Genomic DNA, 16,552 nt, shown 5'->3' with positions numbered 1-16,552 from the left:
TGGGAATGGACCCCAGGGCTCTGCACATGTTAAGCAGACATTTTGCCATTGATTTATACCCCATCCCTTCCCAGTCAGCTTAAATCATTGCTACAAAATACCTAATACAATGTAAATACTGTTTAAATCACTGTTACACTGTATTGCTTAGGGAATAATAACAAGAAAACAGTCTATACACATGCAGGACAGATGTGACTCATTTTCTTTAATAGTTTCTCTTTTTATTATTTTTATTTTATGTGTATCAGTATATTGCCTGCACGTGTTTAAGTGCATCCGTGTCATGCAATATTCACAGGGTCAGAAGAGGGCATTCAATTCTCCTGGAACCAGGAGTTATGGAAGGTTGTTAGCTGCCATGTCAGTGCTGGGAATTGAACTTGTGTCCTCCACCAGAGCAGGCAGTGCTCTTAACCACTCAACCATCTCTCCAGCTCCTTTTCCTTGATATTTCCAAGCTGTAGCTGGTTAAATCTGAAGACCAGAACCTGTGGCTATAGATATCAAGGGTAGACTCTACCACTTTAAATGCTCACTCCAGGGCTGTGGCGTCACCCACTAGTAGAGCAGTGCTTAGCATGCCTGAGCCTGGAGTTCAGGCTGTACCTTGCTCTGTCACGCCATACTGGGTGAAACGGTAGCATTCAGCTGTGTCTTGCCCAGGTGACTATGTTTTACAAAGCATCACTGGCTACATTTTAAGGCAGGCTGACTGTGCTTCTTGTTTACGCAATATAGATACAACCACCCGTTCAGCAACAACTTAATTCACGCAAGTAAAAAGGTATCACTGCCAGGCATGGTGGTGCACACCTTTAATCCCAGCACTGGGGAGGCAGAGGCAGGCGGATCTCTGTAAGTTCAAGGCCAGTCTGGTCTACATAGTGAGTTCCAGGCCAACTGGGACTACTGGGAAGCCCTGTCTCAAAAAAAAAAAAAAAAAGGTATCACTTACAGGGCTGGAGAGATGACTCAGCAGCTAAGAGTCCTTGCTGCTTTTGGGTGTTTTTTTTTCTTTTTTGGTCTTTAGGGGACAGAGGATCCTGGTGCCCCAGTTGGCACCAGGGGCTTGCTATGTAGATCAGGCTGGCCTCAAGTGCTGGAATTAAAGGTGACCCAGCTAAAGTCTTTTTTTTTTAAGTACCACTTATGTACTTATCAAAGGAGACTGAGAACATACGGGCATAATAAATTGCTATGAGAGGCTGGGCGTGCTGGTTCCACCTTTAATCAGGCAGATCTCTATGAGTTTGAGGCCAGCCTGCTCTACATGGTGAGTTCTAGACCAGCCAGGGCTACATAGTAAGACCCTCTCTCAACAACAGCAACAAATATGCTAGAAAAACAAGCCCAAGAGCTTAGAAAACACCAGATCAATGAAGGATGCAGTACCCTCCCCTGTACCCCAGAGAAGGAGGGACACCTAACACTGTAATTGTGACAGCCACGCTTGAGGCAGGATAGAAAGACGGGAAAAAAATTAAAGGGACATGGGAAAGGAAAGGAGCCCCTCAACCCTGGAGTCTGGTTTACGCCAGCTGAGAATCAAGAATTGCAACAATGTGGATGTGTAGTGCATGCCTTTGATCCCAGTACTCCTGAGGCGGAGGTAGGCAGATCTCTATGAGTTCACGGCCAGCCTGGACTACATAGTGAGTAGCAGGCCAGCTAGAGCTACATAGTGAGATCCTGTCTCAAATAACAACAAAAAAAACCCAAAACAAACAAACAAAAAAAAGAATTAACATCTGTTTAAGGCCTGTCTCCTTTCCCAGCTGTAAACCTACAACTTTCAAGGACTTTCTACAGAAGCCCCTTTCCGGTTATGTTGTGGGGTGCTTCACCAGAGAAGACCACTCAGACAAAGTTTTGCCGAATGAAAGTTGTTACTGGCCAGGGCTGCTACATGGGAGTGTCAGGACAGAGCCATTTCTAGGGTAAGCTTTTATACAGAGAAACCATAACCAGGGATTTTTCGAAAAGTTTAAGTTCCCAAGCTTACCGGTGGAGGAGAGTCCCCTTAACAATTTCTATTCTATTAAGCAACAATTACTATTTTGCAGAAGCAAGCCAAGCATAACCTACAGAAGCCATAAATCTGTACCTGCAGGTGCTCTCCAGGACACTCTGACCTGTTCCCAAGACAACCGGGGTCCAGCTGACATATGTTTCCATGACCTGGGCCAACTGTCTGATAATCTCAGAGATGGTACAGTCAGCCTAAACTTTAACATGGAGTAGCTATGGTTAAGAAGGTAACCTATTACAGTCTGTCCTAACTCCCTTGGACAACCCCAGTGCTCCTGTTTTTATTTTACCAAACTGGAATACCATCCTAGTCACTGCAGGAGCCCCTCTATAATCTCAGTTAACAGAAAGAGATTAAGATGGGCATGGTGGCGCACGCCTTTGATCCCAGCACTCAGGAGGCAGAGGCAGGCAGATCTCTGTGAGTTCAAGGCCAGCCTGGTCTACATAGCAAGTTCCAGGCAAGCCAGCCAGGACTAAATAGTGAGACCCTGTCTCAGAGAGAGAGAGAGAGAGAGAGAGAGCACCAAAGTGGCACATATGGCCACTGGTAGAACACCTTGTAGCTCTTCTCTGGGAAGCCACGCCCATGCTCTTGGCTGTCTCTTATTCTTTCCCTGAGCCCCTCTATTATTTTTTGTGCTTTATATATTATATAATTTACACCATGCCTATACAACGTCACAGTTAAATTCACACTAAAAAGTATTTAAGAACACTCCCTTTTTTCCACTGTTCTATAATTTCCAATAACAGGCATGTCACATACTTATCATTTAGGATTATATAATATATTCTTTAAACTATATTTTAATATTATGACTTGGAAATGATAGACATCAGTATTTTTTTCCATATTAAACTGGTAGTTTAATTCAGGTTTCATCTTAATCAGCCAGGGAGAAAGCCCACAGGAAAGGGTCAAGCCCAGCCCCCATGGACACCAGTAATTTTGTGCTTAATCAAGGTTGACAGGATTAGAGTCTTAAATTTCTTCAAGGGAAAACCAGGCATAGGGAACACAGGCCTATAATCCCAGCACTCAGAAGGCTGAGGCAAGAAATCCCCAAATTTGAAGCCAGTCTGTCTCAAAATCAAAGGAAAATACAAACGTCCCCACCACCACCAAAAACCTTCCAGGTGAAACAGGGTCAAGCGCACCTAAGACCATCATCTAAATTCCTCTGTCAAACCTGGAACTCATCTCAATTTGTCAATGACCCTTAAGCCTTTAAACTTCACCGGCTTATGCTCAATCTTAGTTTCAAAGAGAAAGCAATCAAAATAGACTCCAAAACGAAAGTGAAACCGTCTTCAGACTCTCATTGTCAGGGTTTAGGATTCTGCCGCACATATTATCTGGAAATCCTCCACGCTCTTAAATGCCATTTCTACAGTTCTGCCCCAACGCCTGACTCAGAAAGCAAGAACGTTTCCCGGCGTTGCTCGCCTTTCCCCGACTCCTTAGCGCTGACAGTTTGCAGCAGGTGAGATTCTTTCCTGTATTATCCTTTGAGATGGTCCTGTTATGGAGCTCATGATGGCCCTAAACTCACAAGTCTCTACTTCGGCCTCCCACATACTGGAACTGCACGTATTGCCAACACACCTGGCTAACATTTTTCCTCTTTTAACTAAGTTCCACGGAGGTGAAAAAAAAAAACCTCAAAATTATGTATTTAGCATCCCCGACCCCCACAGTGGTCAAGTTCTGACTGGTACAGGCAGGTCAAGTCAAAATGCATTTTCTTCCATTTCCCCAAAATAAGAAGATGTGATCATTTATTTGAGGCCCTCTTCCTTCTAATAAACATTTAAACAAAGCTTCAAAAGACCTGAAAACTGAGACTCGCCAGTATACACTTCATTAACTTTTTTTCTTTTGTTTCTGCTGCATGATCCACGTCATTCTCGACACTGCCCATTCTCATATCCTGTGATTTTATATGGAAATTACCACACAGCCATGTGGCTGGCTCTGTTCTTGGGCTAGCCACATAAATTATATCCCATAAAATGTCTCTCACAGCCATTTGTTGTTGTTATTTTTTGGCGATAAACTCAGACTACCCTGGAACTTGCTATGTAGCACAGGGGGGAACTCAAACTCAAAATCCTGATTCTCTTGCCTCATCTCCCAAATTCAGAGATTACAGGTCTAGACCACCATGCCTGATTCCTGAGCTATTCTTAATCCATTTCTTTATCTGGCAATAACCACTGCTCGACCACAGCAAAACCACTCACTCTGTTAAGTGTCCTTAGGATAAATACATCAATAAGTTAGAACTTCTTGATGGAGTATATGTTTGTTCCCTTTAATTTTATATTATTCCAAAATATACATATATACACTCACCACACATATACCAAATTTACAAAGTCTGTAAAAAGGGGCTGGAGAGATGGATCAGCGGTTAAGAGCACTGGCTGCCGTTGCAGAGGACCCAGGTTCGATTCCCAGCACCCACATGGAGGCTACGAACCATCCTTAACTCCAGTTCCAGGGGAATCCGAAGCCCTCTTCTGACCTCGGCAGCATTGCACTACACAGGTGCACTCACATACATGCAAGCAACACACTCATACACATAAAATAAAAATAATAAAAAAATATTTTTTAAAAAACAAAGTCTGTGAAAAGAAACTATAGGCTAATTCCAAAACACATTTAGGAATTCACAGTTTAACAGTAAACTTGCATGTGGGTAAAAAATATAACTTTACATTCCTAAATTACATAACAAGTTGATATGCTTTAATGAACTTTTAAAAAAGAGATGTATTCTTTCTCCTAAATCTTAGCACTGAGGAGAATGGAGACAGAATCCTTAAGATGTGTCTGCAGCAATATCGGTCAATGTGATGTTATCTTTGCTAACAAATTACCCACCATGCATAATATATATGCAAAAAGTGATATAAACGTCTTATATATATATAACACACAACAAATGGAAACTTACACAAAATATTTGACACTATCAGCATTTACAGCGTTTTGACCAAAGACTCTTAGTACCTTATTCTCTGGACATTAAGGAATAGTCACAGCTTTATAACATACTTAACTACAGAAGAACAGAAATGAGTGGGAAGGGGGTTCATAACAGTTGACATATATATGAAAGCCATTTATAAATATGTATACAATTTAGCCATGTCTTACCTGAATGAGTTCCTTTTGCAGGATTCAATTTACTAGTAAGGGAGGCCAGAGTATCAGACACAGTAACAAGAGAAACCAGTTTTCATTTTTACTTCTTGGTATAATTATTAAAAATGAACACTTGTGGGTATTTGTCCCTTGGAACTCCTCATACTCTCGGGAGTTCACACTTTGCTGTGCTTTTGAAAAAATATTTAAAAAGCTGAGCGTAGTGGCATATACTTTTAGTCCCAGCACTTTGAAGGCAGAGGCAGGTCGATCTTGGTGAGTTTGAGGCCATCCTGGTCTACCTAGTGAGTTCCAGGACAGCTGGGGCTACAGGGAGACCTGTCTAAAAATAAAATAATAATAATTAATAATAATAATAAATAAAAATAAAAACCCTCGTGCCAGTGGGGCACTCCGTAGTCCCAACTGCCCTGTAAGCTGAAGTAGGAAGATTGCTTGAACCCAGGAGTTCAAGGCTAGCTGGGCAACATAGTGAGACCATGTCCCCAACAAAGAGAAGAAAGAAAAAGAAACACTTGCAAATAACATGCTGTGCCTAGCTACATAAATTGAGAAAAACTTGAAGGACCTGTTCAACTAAAGAACAAAAATATTCAAAAGAACTAGAGCTGCCTAGTAGTGTTAAAATAAGTTCCAGATTCACCAAACAAAAATACACATCCCCATCCCGAAATTTAGCACCCACCAAGCTTACCAAAAGTACTTCCCCTTCACCCATTCAGCTCAGAGACTTACAGTGGCTTCATAATGTGTACTTATACTGAGCATGTACTACTGAGCATAACGATGATAAGGATTTATGAAAATGCTACTGCGTGGTGCTTATTAAGCTTACACTGAATATGGATCTGGCAGGTCACAGGGACACACTGGCCCAGGTGGCCTTTGTGTTTTATCAGTTTCTTGATCTGCCCAGTGACACAATCTTGCATGGGAACTCCAGGCCAGACTGGGCCACTGGAGGCAAGGCTTCCCCTGAATGAGAAGTTGATCTCAGAGTTCTTATATTTTCTCCAGGCCCCCAAAGGCCCTTCTATTGTGCTGTGAGGTGTTTCACCAGAGAAGACCACTCAGACAAAGTTTTGCTAAATGAAAGTCGTTGCTGGCCAGTGACTACACAAGGATGTCAGAACCCAAGTATATAGCCCTGAGCCATCTCTAGGGTAAGGTTTAGACAGAGAAACCATAACCAGGGGTGAAAAGTTTAAGTTCCCAAGCTTACAGGAGCAAAGCTTCCTTAACAATTTCTATTCTATTAAGCAACAATTGCTATTTTGCAGAAGCAAGCCAAGCATAACCTACAGAAGCCATAAATCTGCAGTTAGCAGCTGCGCTCTGAGACACACTGACCTGTTCCTAAGACAGCTGGGGTTCTGCTTACATGGGTTCCTATACCCTGGGCCAACTGCCTGATAATGTCAGAGACTAGAATCAACCTAGACTTTAACATGGTGGAGGTATGGTCAAGAAGGTGCCATATCACAACTGTAGTGCCGTTATCTTCAGCTCAGTGCTGGATGGGGTCACTTCATTAGGATCAGTCACTGCATGGGGTCACTTCATTAGGATCATGGCACTGGTTGACAAAGTCACAGATCTCCTGACTATTCACCATTAAGTTAATCCCATCTGTGGTGAGGACCAGGAAGCTGTCGTCAGCATGGTATAGCTTAATCCTCATGGTCTCTGGTTCTGCCATTACACTACTGGTGTTCAGATCCAAATCTCCAATGCTCTGTGTCATGGCCAGCCTGCCATGTACATGAGGCTGTCCCACACTATTCCAAGCTACAAAACCACAACATTTCTTGATCCTTTCTTCCTCATCGTTTCTTTCTGGAGTATGATCAGTGGTCAGCTTCATGGGTGTCCCTTTTCTACACAAAAGAGCCCGGCTGTCCCCAGCACTGGAGACAACCAGTTCAATGCCATCTTGCAACAGAGCTACTGTTGCAGAGATCCCAGAGGTCAGGAGGGTTGCATCAGCAGAGAGGCGGACATGGCTTAAAAAGGCTTTATTTCTAGAAAAGCCAAGGCCAGCACAGTTTCCAAGACTTTCTCCTCAGGAAGCAAATCCATCATACATCTCTCCATGTATGTATGTGTGACACAAATCATCAGCTGCAGGTCCCCCTGTGTCTGTCATACACTGCGAAGTACAGGACTTCCTCTGTGACTTGAGTGAAGCCAAACTGATCTTCATTCTCTTAAAGTTGGCCAATGTGGGAGGAGGCACAGCCCACATTCTCTGGGCTAATTCTGGGGATCGCCTTGCTGAACTTAATGCTTGGTGGCAGCAGAACTGGTTCATCAATGCAATTAACCCAGATCCCAGAATTGCCCCAGGTGGCCCACCGCCCACTACCATCTGGGTCAAACCGAGAACACCTGGGATCTGAAGTGGAGCTGTGGCAGATGGGAGTTACCCTCCTGTCCTTCTGCAGTGGGCGGGAGCTCAACAACACTCTCCTCACCTGGTTCCCACCACTTCTCACCAAAGTGATCAAGGCAGATGATAACACAATTCCAAAGGCCTCAATGACAGGGAAAGGTCAATGGGACAATAATGGAATGCCTTCAGGAAAAATGGTGTACCTCATGATGGCTAGGTTTTAAATTAGCTGATGGATGGAAAGGCCTTCTCGGAAGGCAACTGAGACCAACTTCTCTGTTGACTCTGATCTCCCGTGTAAGCAATTAGGAAAGCTACAATCTCCCCTTGAAAAGTCTTAAAAAACTTTTTAATAAACTCCAACTCTGCTTCATACTGGCTCATCCTGAAATTCTTTTCTGTGTCAAGGCCAACAATTCAGTTTTACTTGAGTCAGGGTCTCTGAACAATTAAGGGAACTCTTCAAGTTGCTATGGGTAACAGTGTGGAACCAGGTCCCTGTCACTGCCACCACTGACACGCTGACCTGTTACCCAATCACTTGGTGAGTTTGTCAAGAGACCAATTAACAGAGAATTCCCAACTATTCCTGGGGATTCAACTCAGCTTGGTCCCTCTTCCTTCCTTCCTTCCTTCCTTCCTTCCTTCCTTCCTTCCTTCCTTCCTTCCTTCTTTTGTTTGTTTGTTTATTGTTTGTTTTGGTTGGTTGGTTGGTTGGTTGGTTTGGTTTGGTTTTTGAGACAGAGTCTCTCTGTAGCCCCAGCTGGCCTAGGACTCACTATGGAGACCAGACTGGCCTCAAACTCACAGAGATCCGCCTGCCTCTGCCTCTGCCTCTGCCTCCCAAGTGCTGGGATTAAAGGCGTGCACCACCACGCCTGGCCCTGGTCACCATTTCTTGATGTGGCCCACTCAAAGGGCCATCTATCCATCTGTCCTGATCTGCTCCTGTATCTCACCCAGATTGTCCCATATTTCACTGGTTTGTTACTAGAGATGTTAAGGTCAGAGCCTAGGCCCTGGTAGCCTTAACAAGGCAGGCTTGGCCACCAACCTCAATAAACCAATCAAACAAAGCACAGTAAAAAGCAGAAAAAATGAAATTCATTCGATGTCACTACATTGGGAAGAGGAACAAAGAGATCCAGTGACCCTCACCCCCCAAGTCCATCTTTCAGGTCCTGACATGAGGTTTAGATCTAGAGAGCCAGAATTATGCATAACTAAGCAGTGCAGTCAAGGTGTGGGTCCAACCATCATCTTTGTGTCAAGATGGTAGCCTTGACCGTCATCTTCTCAGCTCCAGTCTCTCCTGCAAGGTGGGCTGACAAGAAGTGGTAACTTCACAAGAAAGAGGATTTGAGTTCAGATCCCCAGCACCCAGGAAAAAAGCCAGGCATGGTGGCAAACATCTATAACCCCAGCACTGGGGAGACAGAGACAGGCAGATCCCTGGAACTCACCAGTGTAGCTGAATCTGTAAGTTTCAGGTCCAGTGAGAGACCTTGCCTCAAAAAATAATATGGTGGGGAGCAATGGAGAAGAAACTGACCATTTAACCTCTGGCTTCCACACACATGAACACATATGTGCACATGCATATTCATGACAGGTGCACACACACAAATAAAATAGTAAAATAAAAATCCATTAGCCGGGCATGGTGGCACACACCTTTAATCCCAGCACTCGGGAGGCAGAGGCAGGAGGATCTCTGTGAGTTCAAGGCCAGCCTGGTCCACATAGTGAATTCCACGACAGCTGGAGCTACAGGGAAAGCCTGTCTCAAAAAGACCAAAATAAATAAGTATAACTAATTTTTTTAAAGAATCATGCATCAATTGGCTGCTTGGCTAGGGTGTCCTCTAATGTTACACCTTCACAGAAACTCCACAAGCACAGGGCACCATCAAGCAACTGAGAGCTGCCTCAGCCCTGCACCAGGGCTGTCTTTCTGCCCCCTCCCTTCCTGCTTCCCATGTTGCAAGCTGGTCTCCAGCTCACAGAGATCTGCCTGCCTCTGCCTCACAAGTGCTGGGATTAAAGACATGTGCCACCATACCCAGCGTTTCTTTTTCTAATCTTTAAGAGTTCCAGGCCATCTGGGGCTACAGGAAGACCCTGTCTCAAAAAAAACAAAAAAAAAAAAAAAAAAAATCCATACCATTGGCAGTCAGTCCTGTGCCCACTCCTCTCCAGTCCTGGAAACCGCTTCTCTGTTCTGTGCCTTTGGATTTACCTACTTTGGAACATTTCATATAAATGGATCATACAGTGTGAAGTCTTTTATTATATTTTGTTTTTAGTATGTAATTCATTATTTTTATTTTATGTGTATGAGTGTATTGACTGAAGGTATGTAAGTTCACTCATGTTATGCTCATGGAGGTCAGAAGAGGACATTAGATTCTCCTGGAACTGGAATTACAGATGGGTATTAGCCACCATGTAGGTGCTGGGAACGGAACCCAGGTCCCTCTGCAAGAGCAGCTATTGCTCATAACCGCGGAGCCACCTCTCCAGTCCCAGTGTGCAGTCTTTTATGACTACCTTTGTTCAATCACTTTTTCAAATCTCATCCATGTTGCGGCATGTATGGTATTGCATTCCTTTATACTGCCAAATACTATTTCGTTGCACGGTTGTGGCGCATTTGATTCATCTCTTTGGTTGTCCGTGGACACTGGATTGTTTAGACTTGGGGACTATCAGGAGTAGTGCTGCAAGCCACGTGCAAGTTTTTGTGTGAACATGCTTCGTTTTCGTTTTTCTTGGATACGCACCCAAGAATCATTCTGCCAAACCATACAAAAACACAGTGTTTTCTTCTGTTTTGAGGCAGGGTCTCACTGTGTTACCCAGGCTGGTCTCAAACTCCCAGGCTCAAGTGATCTTCCTGCCTCAGTCTCCTAAGTAGCTGGGTCTACAGGCACGTGTGCATACCCTGGCTAAAGAACTTATTTAACTTTGTGCTGTCCTATGGGATGTTTTTAGTTAGTACTGGGGAGTTGAACCCAAGACCTTGGGAAAGCTATATGAGGTAAGTATGTTTTTTGGCTCCTTGTTTTGTTTTGTTTTATTTTATTTTTTTTAAGACAGGGTCTCACTATGTGGCCCTGGCTGGCCTGGAACTTGCTCTGTAGACCAGTCTGGCCTCAAACTCACAGAAATCACCTCCCGAGTGCTGGGATTACAGGTGTGTGCCACCACACTAAACCCTTTTTAAAATATTTTATTAATTTTTATTTTATGTGTATGTGTATTTCGCCTGCATGTATGTAAGGGCACCACGTAGGGATATGCAGAGGTCAGAAGAGGGTATCAGGTCCCTTGGAACTGGAGTTGCAGATGGTTGTTAGCCACTATGTGGGTGCTGGAACCAAACCAGGGTCCTCTGCAAGAGCAGTTAGTGCTCTTCACCACCAAACCATTGCTCCAGCCTGGGGTTCTTAAAAGCTGCTTTTGCTAAAAAGCATTGACTTTTCACTTGGGCCCATGAAGTATCTTCTTTTTTTTTTTTTTTTTTTTTTTTTGAAGCCCAGATTTATTTTTAACTACATGTGTGTCTGTATGTGTTCAGGAGTCCACTGCCCTCGGAGACCAGAAGCCTCAGGTCCCCTGGAGCTTGAGTTACAGGAGGTTGTAAGCTGCCATGCGGGTGCTGGGAATCGAACTCAGGTCCTCTGCAAGAACAACAAGTACTCTTAACCACAGAGCCATCTCTCCAGGCCCACCAGGAGGGATGAAAGCCTGGCATGCTTCCTTTGTTTCACATCCATCTTCTTTACTGTGGGTGGGTTACCTGCTTACCTCTGTACACAGGCATGTTAATCACTCAAGGAGTGCTTAACAGAGATTCCTTAACTAGTTCCATGCCCACCCCCAGGCTGAAGATGCAAAAACAACAGTAGCTGAGACATTTACCGTCAGCTTTTTACAAACTTCTGCTCTAGTTCCTGAAAAATTAACTCAAAGTCTCCAGTCATTGTCCTAAACTTACAGCCACCTTGAATTCCAGGAACAGCAGAGCCTCACAGAACAGACCATCCCAGATAAGGGCAATTATCCTCATCCGAGAGGATGTACCCTGGAAAGGGAGCCGTCGTCCTTGCAGAACCAGAACGGAGGCCACACCTTGACCACCTCTCTCTCTCTCTCTCTCTCTCTCTCTCTCTCTCTCTCTCTCTCTCTCTCCTTGACCCAAGTCTTTTGTTTAAACCTGAAGTTCATGTCAATACCTCAAAGATGAACTGGGCTGTCGCTGGACATCCTTATTTATTCCTCTTCGCAATACACACGGACAAACCTTTCTCTGTTTTTCACCACTACTGATCTCCTTCATCGCTAGGGTTTCCAGAGCCAGGGCTTTGGCCCTAAAACTCCAATTACAGTAATTTTATCCTGCATTCTTTTTTTAATTTTATGTGTGTGAGCATATTGCCTGCATGTATGTAAGTGCACCACATGCGTATAATGCCTTCGGAGGCCAGAAGAAGGATCCCCTGGAACTGGAACTACAGACAGTTGTTAGTTGCCATGTGGGTGCTGGGAACCAAACTTGGATCCTCTAGAAGAGCAGTCAGTGCCCTTCACCACTGAGCCATCTCTCAGCCTCCAAGTTTGTCCTTTTTAAGATTTGTGTGTGTGTGTGTGTGTGTGTGTGTGTGTGCACATGTGCGCGCATGCGCGCGCCACAAATGCAGTGCCCTCAGAAACCAAAAGAGGGTGTCGGATCCTGTGGAGTGGGAGTCACAGGCAGCTATGAGTCGCCCAACATGGGTGCTGGGAACTGAACTTAGGTCCTCTGCAAGAGCAGCAAGTGCTCTCAACCACTGAGCCATCTCTCCAGCCCCAATAATTTTAGCTTTTAATAAAGAAACTCAGGGAGGACTCTGAAAGGAGATGGCATTTGATCTGGGCTTGAAGGCTGAGCGGCAATGAGGTGGAATCAGCTGAGTCTCCAGCACTGGACATCCAGGAACTTTCTGGGTGGCCTCCGCACATTTAAAAAGGAGTGACTGGCCAGGGACAGCTCAAATGCACCAAGGAAGAAATCTGACCCAGGTTTTCTAAAGCCAGGGTGTCTGAGAAATGCTGTAGGGGTGGGGGCTGAGCTTCTGTTTTTAAACAAAGCAGTGGGCACTTTCCTCTCCTGTAGCCCGCTACCCCCAATCCTGGCTGTAATAGAATTTGTTTAGCTCAGGGGAGGAACCTTTCTCTTCAGTCCCTTCCCCCATCCTCCTCCCCAGTTTGCAAAGGTCTCAGAAAAGAGGCTAACCTGAGCAGAAAGAGGAGCATGTGTCTGTGTGTGTGGCCTTCAGGACTGCTTCAGAGCAAACCTCCACCCTTGGGCACCTGGCCCTCCAGTGTCTTAGTTGAAAGAGTAGATTACAGGAGCCCAAAGAGACAGGATAGGTGTCACATGGACTCTGGGACTGGCTCCTGGATCTTATAGAAGATCCTAGTGGTACAATTGGCAAGAATCTAAATAGTATCAGTAGATTTTTATAATTGTATCAATGTTGATTTCCTGGTCTCATATTTATTTTTTATTTTATGTGTATTGAGTTTATTGCCTGCCTATATGTAAGTACACCTGTGTCATGCAATGCCCATGAAGTCAGAAGAGGATGTCGGATTCCCTGGAACTGGAGTTACAGTTACAGACAGTTGTAAGCCGCTACATGGGTGCTGGGAACCACTGAGCCGTCTCTCCAGCCCCCACCCCACCCCCTTTTAATTCTTTTATCAACAGAGAAAATGAATTCATTCCTGAACTCTCAGATGGTATTAAGGGGACAGGGACACAGCTCCATACACTGCCACCCTCAGCAGCCTGGGGCTGGGGGGACCTCAACTCAGTTCAAATTGGGATTCATGGCTTCAACATTGAAAGGAACTTCAGGACTAAGAAGGATGAAGTAGAGTTGGAGATTTTATTAAAGATAATTTAGCATATACTCAAGCGTGAAGGTTAAAAGAAACACAGGTGCTCAGAAGAAAGACAGATACATTCCGGTGGGGGGCTGGAGAGATGGCTCAGTGGTTAAGAACACTTGCTGTTCTCCCAGATGATCCGGGTTCAATTCCTAGCACCCAGCATCCACATGGTAGCTAATGACTGTCCATAAACTCCAGTTCCAGGGGATCCAACACCCTCTTCTGGCCTCTGCAGGCATTGCAAGCATGTGGTATACTTACATACATGCAGGCATGACACTCATAAAATAAATTTTTAAAAAATTTTTAAAAGACACATCCAGGTGGAAGGGGTGGGTTGCCCAAGGGAGAGCACAGGAAAGTAAGACGTAACCAAATGTGAGACCTGCTTCTTAAGGGACAGTTAGCAATCAGTTGTCTTAAAACTTTGCTAAGAAACCTCCCCTCCACTACTGTCTCTAAGAGAGCTACATGAGTTAACTCTGGAGATTCCTTGGATGCAATTATAATCTGGTGAAGTAAAACCAGAAACCACTAGGGCTGCACCAAGAGTTTAGTGCATTTTCTTTCTGTAAATGAAGTTTCTTGTATTATTCCTAGAAAACAGCAGATTCACAGCTAGGAAGGGAGAAGGGCCTTGAACAGTTGCTAATTATGCTGGGATTCTTACTCCGTAGAATCGTCAATTAAATGCCTCAGCAAGGGGCTCCTGTCTCTTTTCATGTCCTCCAAACGTTCCTTCTTTTTGTATCCTGCCTTAGACAGAGTACTTGCCTAGCATTCACAAAGCCCTGGTTTGATCCCCAGCATTGCATAAACTGGGCATGGTGGGGCACATCTGTAATCCCAGCACTCAGGAGGTGGAGGCAGGAGATGGGAGTTCGAGATTATCCTTAGATATACAGTGAGCTGGAAGCTAGCCTGGGCTATATGAAACCTTGTCTCGAAGGAAGGAAGAAAGGAAGGAAGGAAGGAAGGAAGGAAGGATGGAAGGAAGGAAGGAAGGAAGGAAGGAAGGAAGGAAGGAAGGGGGAAAAAGGAAGGAAAGAGGGAGGGGGGAAAAGGAGGGAGGGAGGGTTATGGATGGATGGATGGATGGATGGATAGAAGAAGAGTAAAGCAGTAAAATGTTAACATAAAAGTAAAGGATGAGCCAGGCATGGTAATTCACACCTTTAATGCCAGCACTTGGGAAGCAGAGGCAGGCGGAGCTCTGTGAATTCAAGGCCAGCCTGGTCTACATAATGAGTTCCAGGACAGCTGGGGCTACAGGGAGACTGTGTCTCAAAAAGACAAAAAAAAAAAAAGTAAAGGATGGGTCTAGAGATGGCTCAGTGGTTAAGAGCATTTGCCGCTCTTGCAGAGGACCAGGGTTGCATTCCCAGCACCTATACTGAATGGCTCACAAATGCCTGTAACTCCAGCTCCAGTGGATCTGGAGCACTTGGGAGGCAGAGGCAGGCAGAGCCCTTTTCTTGCCTCTGCAGGTACCAGCATGGTATGTGCATATTAACACATGCTCACATTTAAAAAATCTTTTTAAGAAGGTAAACATGGAAGTTCTTGCTTTTGTTTTTGCAACTGTTCTGTCTTTGCAGACTTACAGCTGATCAAAACCTTTGAACACTAAGCTATGAGAAACCAGGTAGGAGGTGGCTGTTCAGAGGCAACATGGTAGGCACAGGGAAAAGAATGGAAGGATTTTTGAACAGGCAATGCTCATGGGTTTTGTGGTGGTGGTGGCTGTTGTTCTGGTTTGGTTTTGAGACAGGGTCTCCCTGTAGCCCCAGCTGTCTGGCCTCAGTCTCACAGAAATTCGCCTGCCTTTGCCTCCCAAGTGCTGGGATTAAAGGCATGTGCCACCACTCCCAACAATGCTCATGTTCTTAATAAGAGCCACACAAGGCAATTCATCCAAACTCATCTTAAACCCGGGGAAACCGAGGCACAACGTTTCTCTTGTTCAGTCACTTTGGGTTTACTGAGGCAACACCCACTTCCAGGTAGACCTGCCAGGTGGGGAAGCTGCTATTCATGCTCAGCGTATCCCACTTAGCCATCTTCTTTACCAAAAGCATCCTCAGGAGCGTCCCTGGCGAGATCAGAGTGAAGTTAGACAGGTAACCCATTCCTGCTACCACAAACCTGCTGTTTTCCTCCCGGCCTCAAAGGCAGGCCTCGGCCCCTTCCGGCCACATAGACAGCCAGAGTTTACATAAGATGAAGCAGCAACCCTACACGATCTGAACAAAGTGTTTTTATAAACCCATGAAAAGAGGCTTTATTAGAAAGGACTTAGGCAGGAGGCAGGCGTGGGGGCTGCAACACGTCTGGTGGTTTCCTGTCGGCTCCTGGCAAGCGGTGATCATTAGCAGATTCTGTTCTGTTCACAGGGTCGGCTCCACGTGATGGGGTTTTATGGGACTTCTGCACAGAACTTTCTTGAAAAGCATAGTATTATAGGATGGATTACACAGTTCCAAGGAGCGAAGGGCCTGGATCCTTCTCTAATTTGTGTTTTAGGAATTTTTAGGGGCCTATGGTCAGGGCCTCTGGGACCTCACATCAGAACTTCTGATGAAGGCCACTTTTGCAGAAAGTTCCTGAGTGGATGTTTCCTAACAGAAGTTCAGTCCACAAGACTAGTAATGTGTAAGAAGATGTTTAAAGAAGACAGAAATCGCATGCAGTGGGCTGGGATGTAGCTCAGTTGGTAGAGTGCTTGCCTAGCATGCACAAAGCCCTGGGTTCAATCCCCAGCACCTCATAAACCAGCTGTGACAGTGCACGCCTGTGATTCTAGCACTCAGGAGGCAGACACAAGAGGATCAAGAGGTCAAGGTCATCCTCAGGTACATAGTGAGTTGAAGGCAAACCTGAGATATAAGGCCCTACTTGAAAGAGAGAGAGGGAGAGAAAGAGAGAGGGGAAAAAAAAAGAAGAGGAGGAGGAAGAGGAGGAGGAAAAGGAGGAGGAGGAAAGGAAGAGGGAGGAGGGAGGGAGGGAGGGAG

General features: G+C 45.0%; 1 pseudogene; it reads right to left on the bottom strand.

Annotated features, from left to right (window-relative positions):
• Window positions 1-6,006: 6,006 nt before the first annotated feature.
• LOC103747488 lies at window positions 6,007-11,943 on the bottom strand (annotated as a pseudogene).
• Between the last annotated feature and the right edge of the window lie 4,609 nt (window positions 11,944-16,552).

This window comes from Nannospalax galili, unplaced genomic scaffold (genome assembly GCF_000622305.1).
Source record: "Nannospalax galili isolate Female #2095 unplaced genomic scaffold, S.galili_v1.0 scaffold1225, whole genome shotgun sequence".
NCBI classification, from domain to species: Eukaryota; Metazoa; Chordata; class Mammalia; order Rodentia; family Spalacidae; genus Nannospalax; species Nannospalax galili.
Note: the sequence above shows the minus strand (reverse complement) of the source record. Positions and strands in the feature narration are given on the sequence as shown.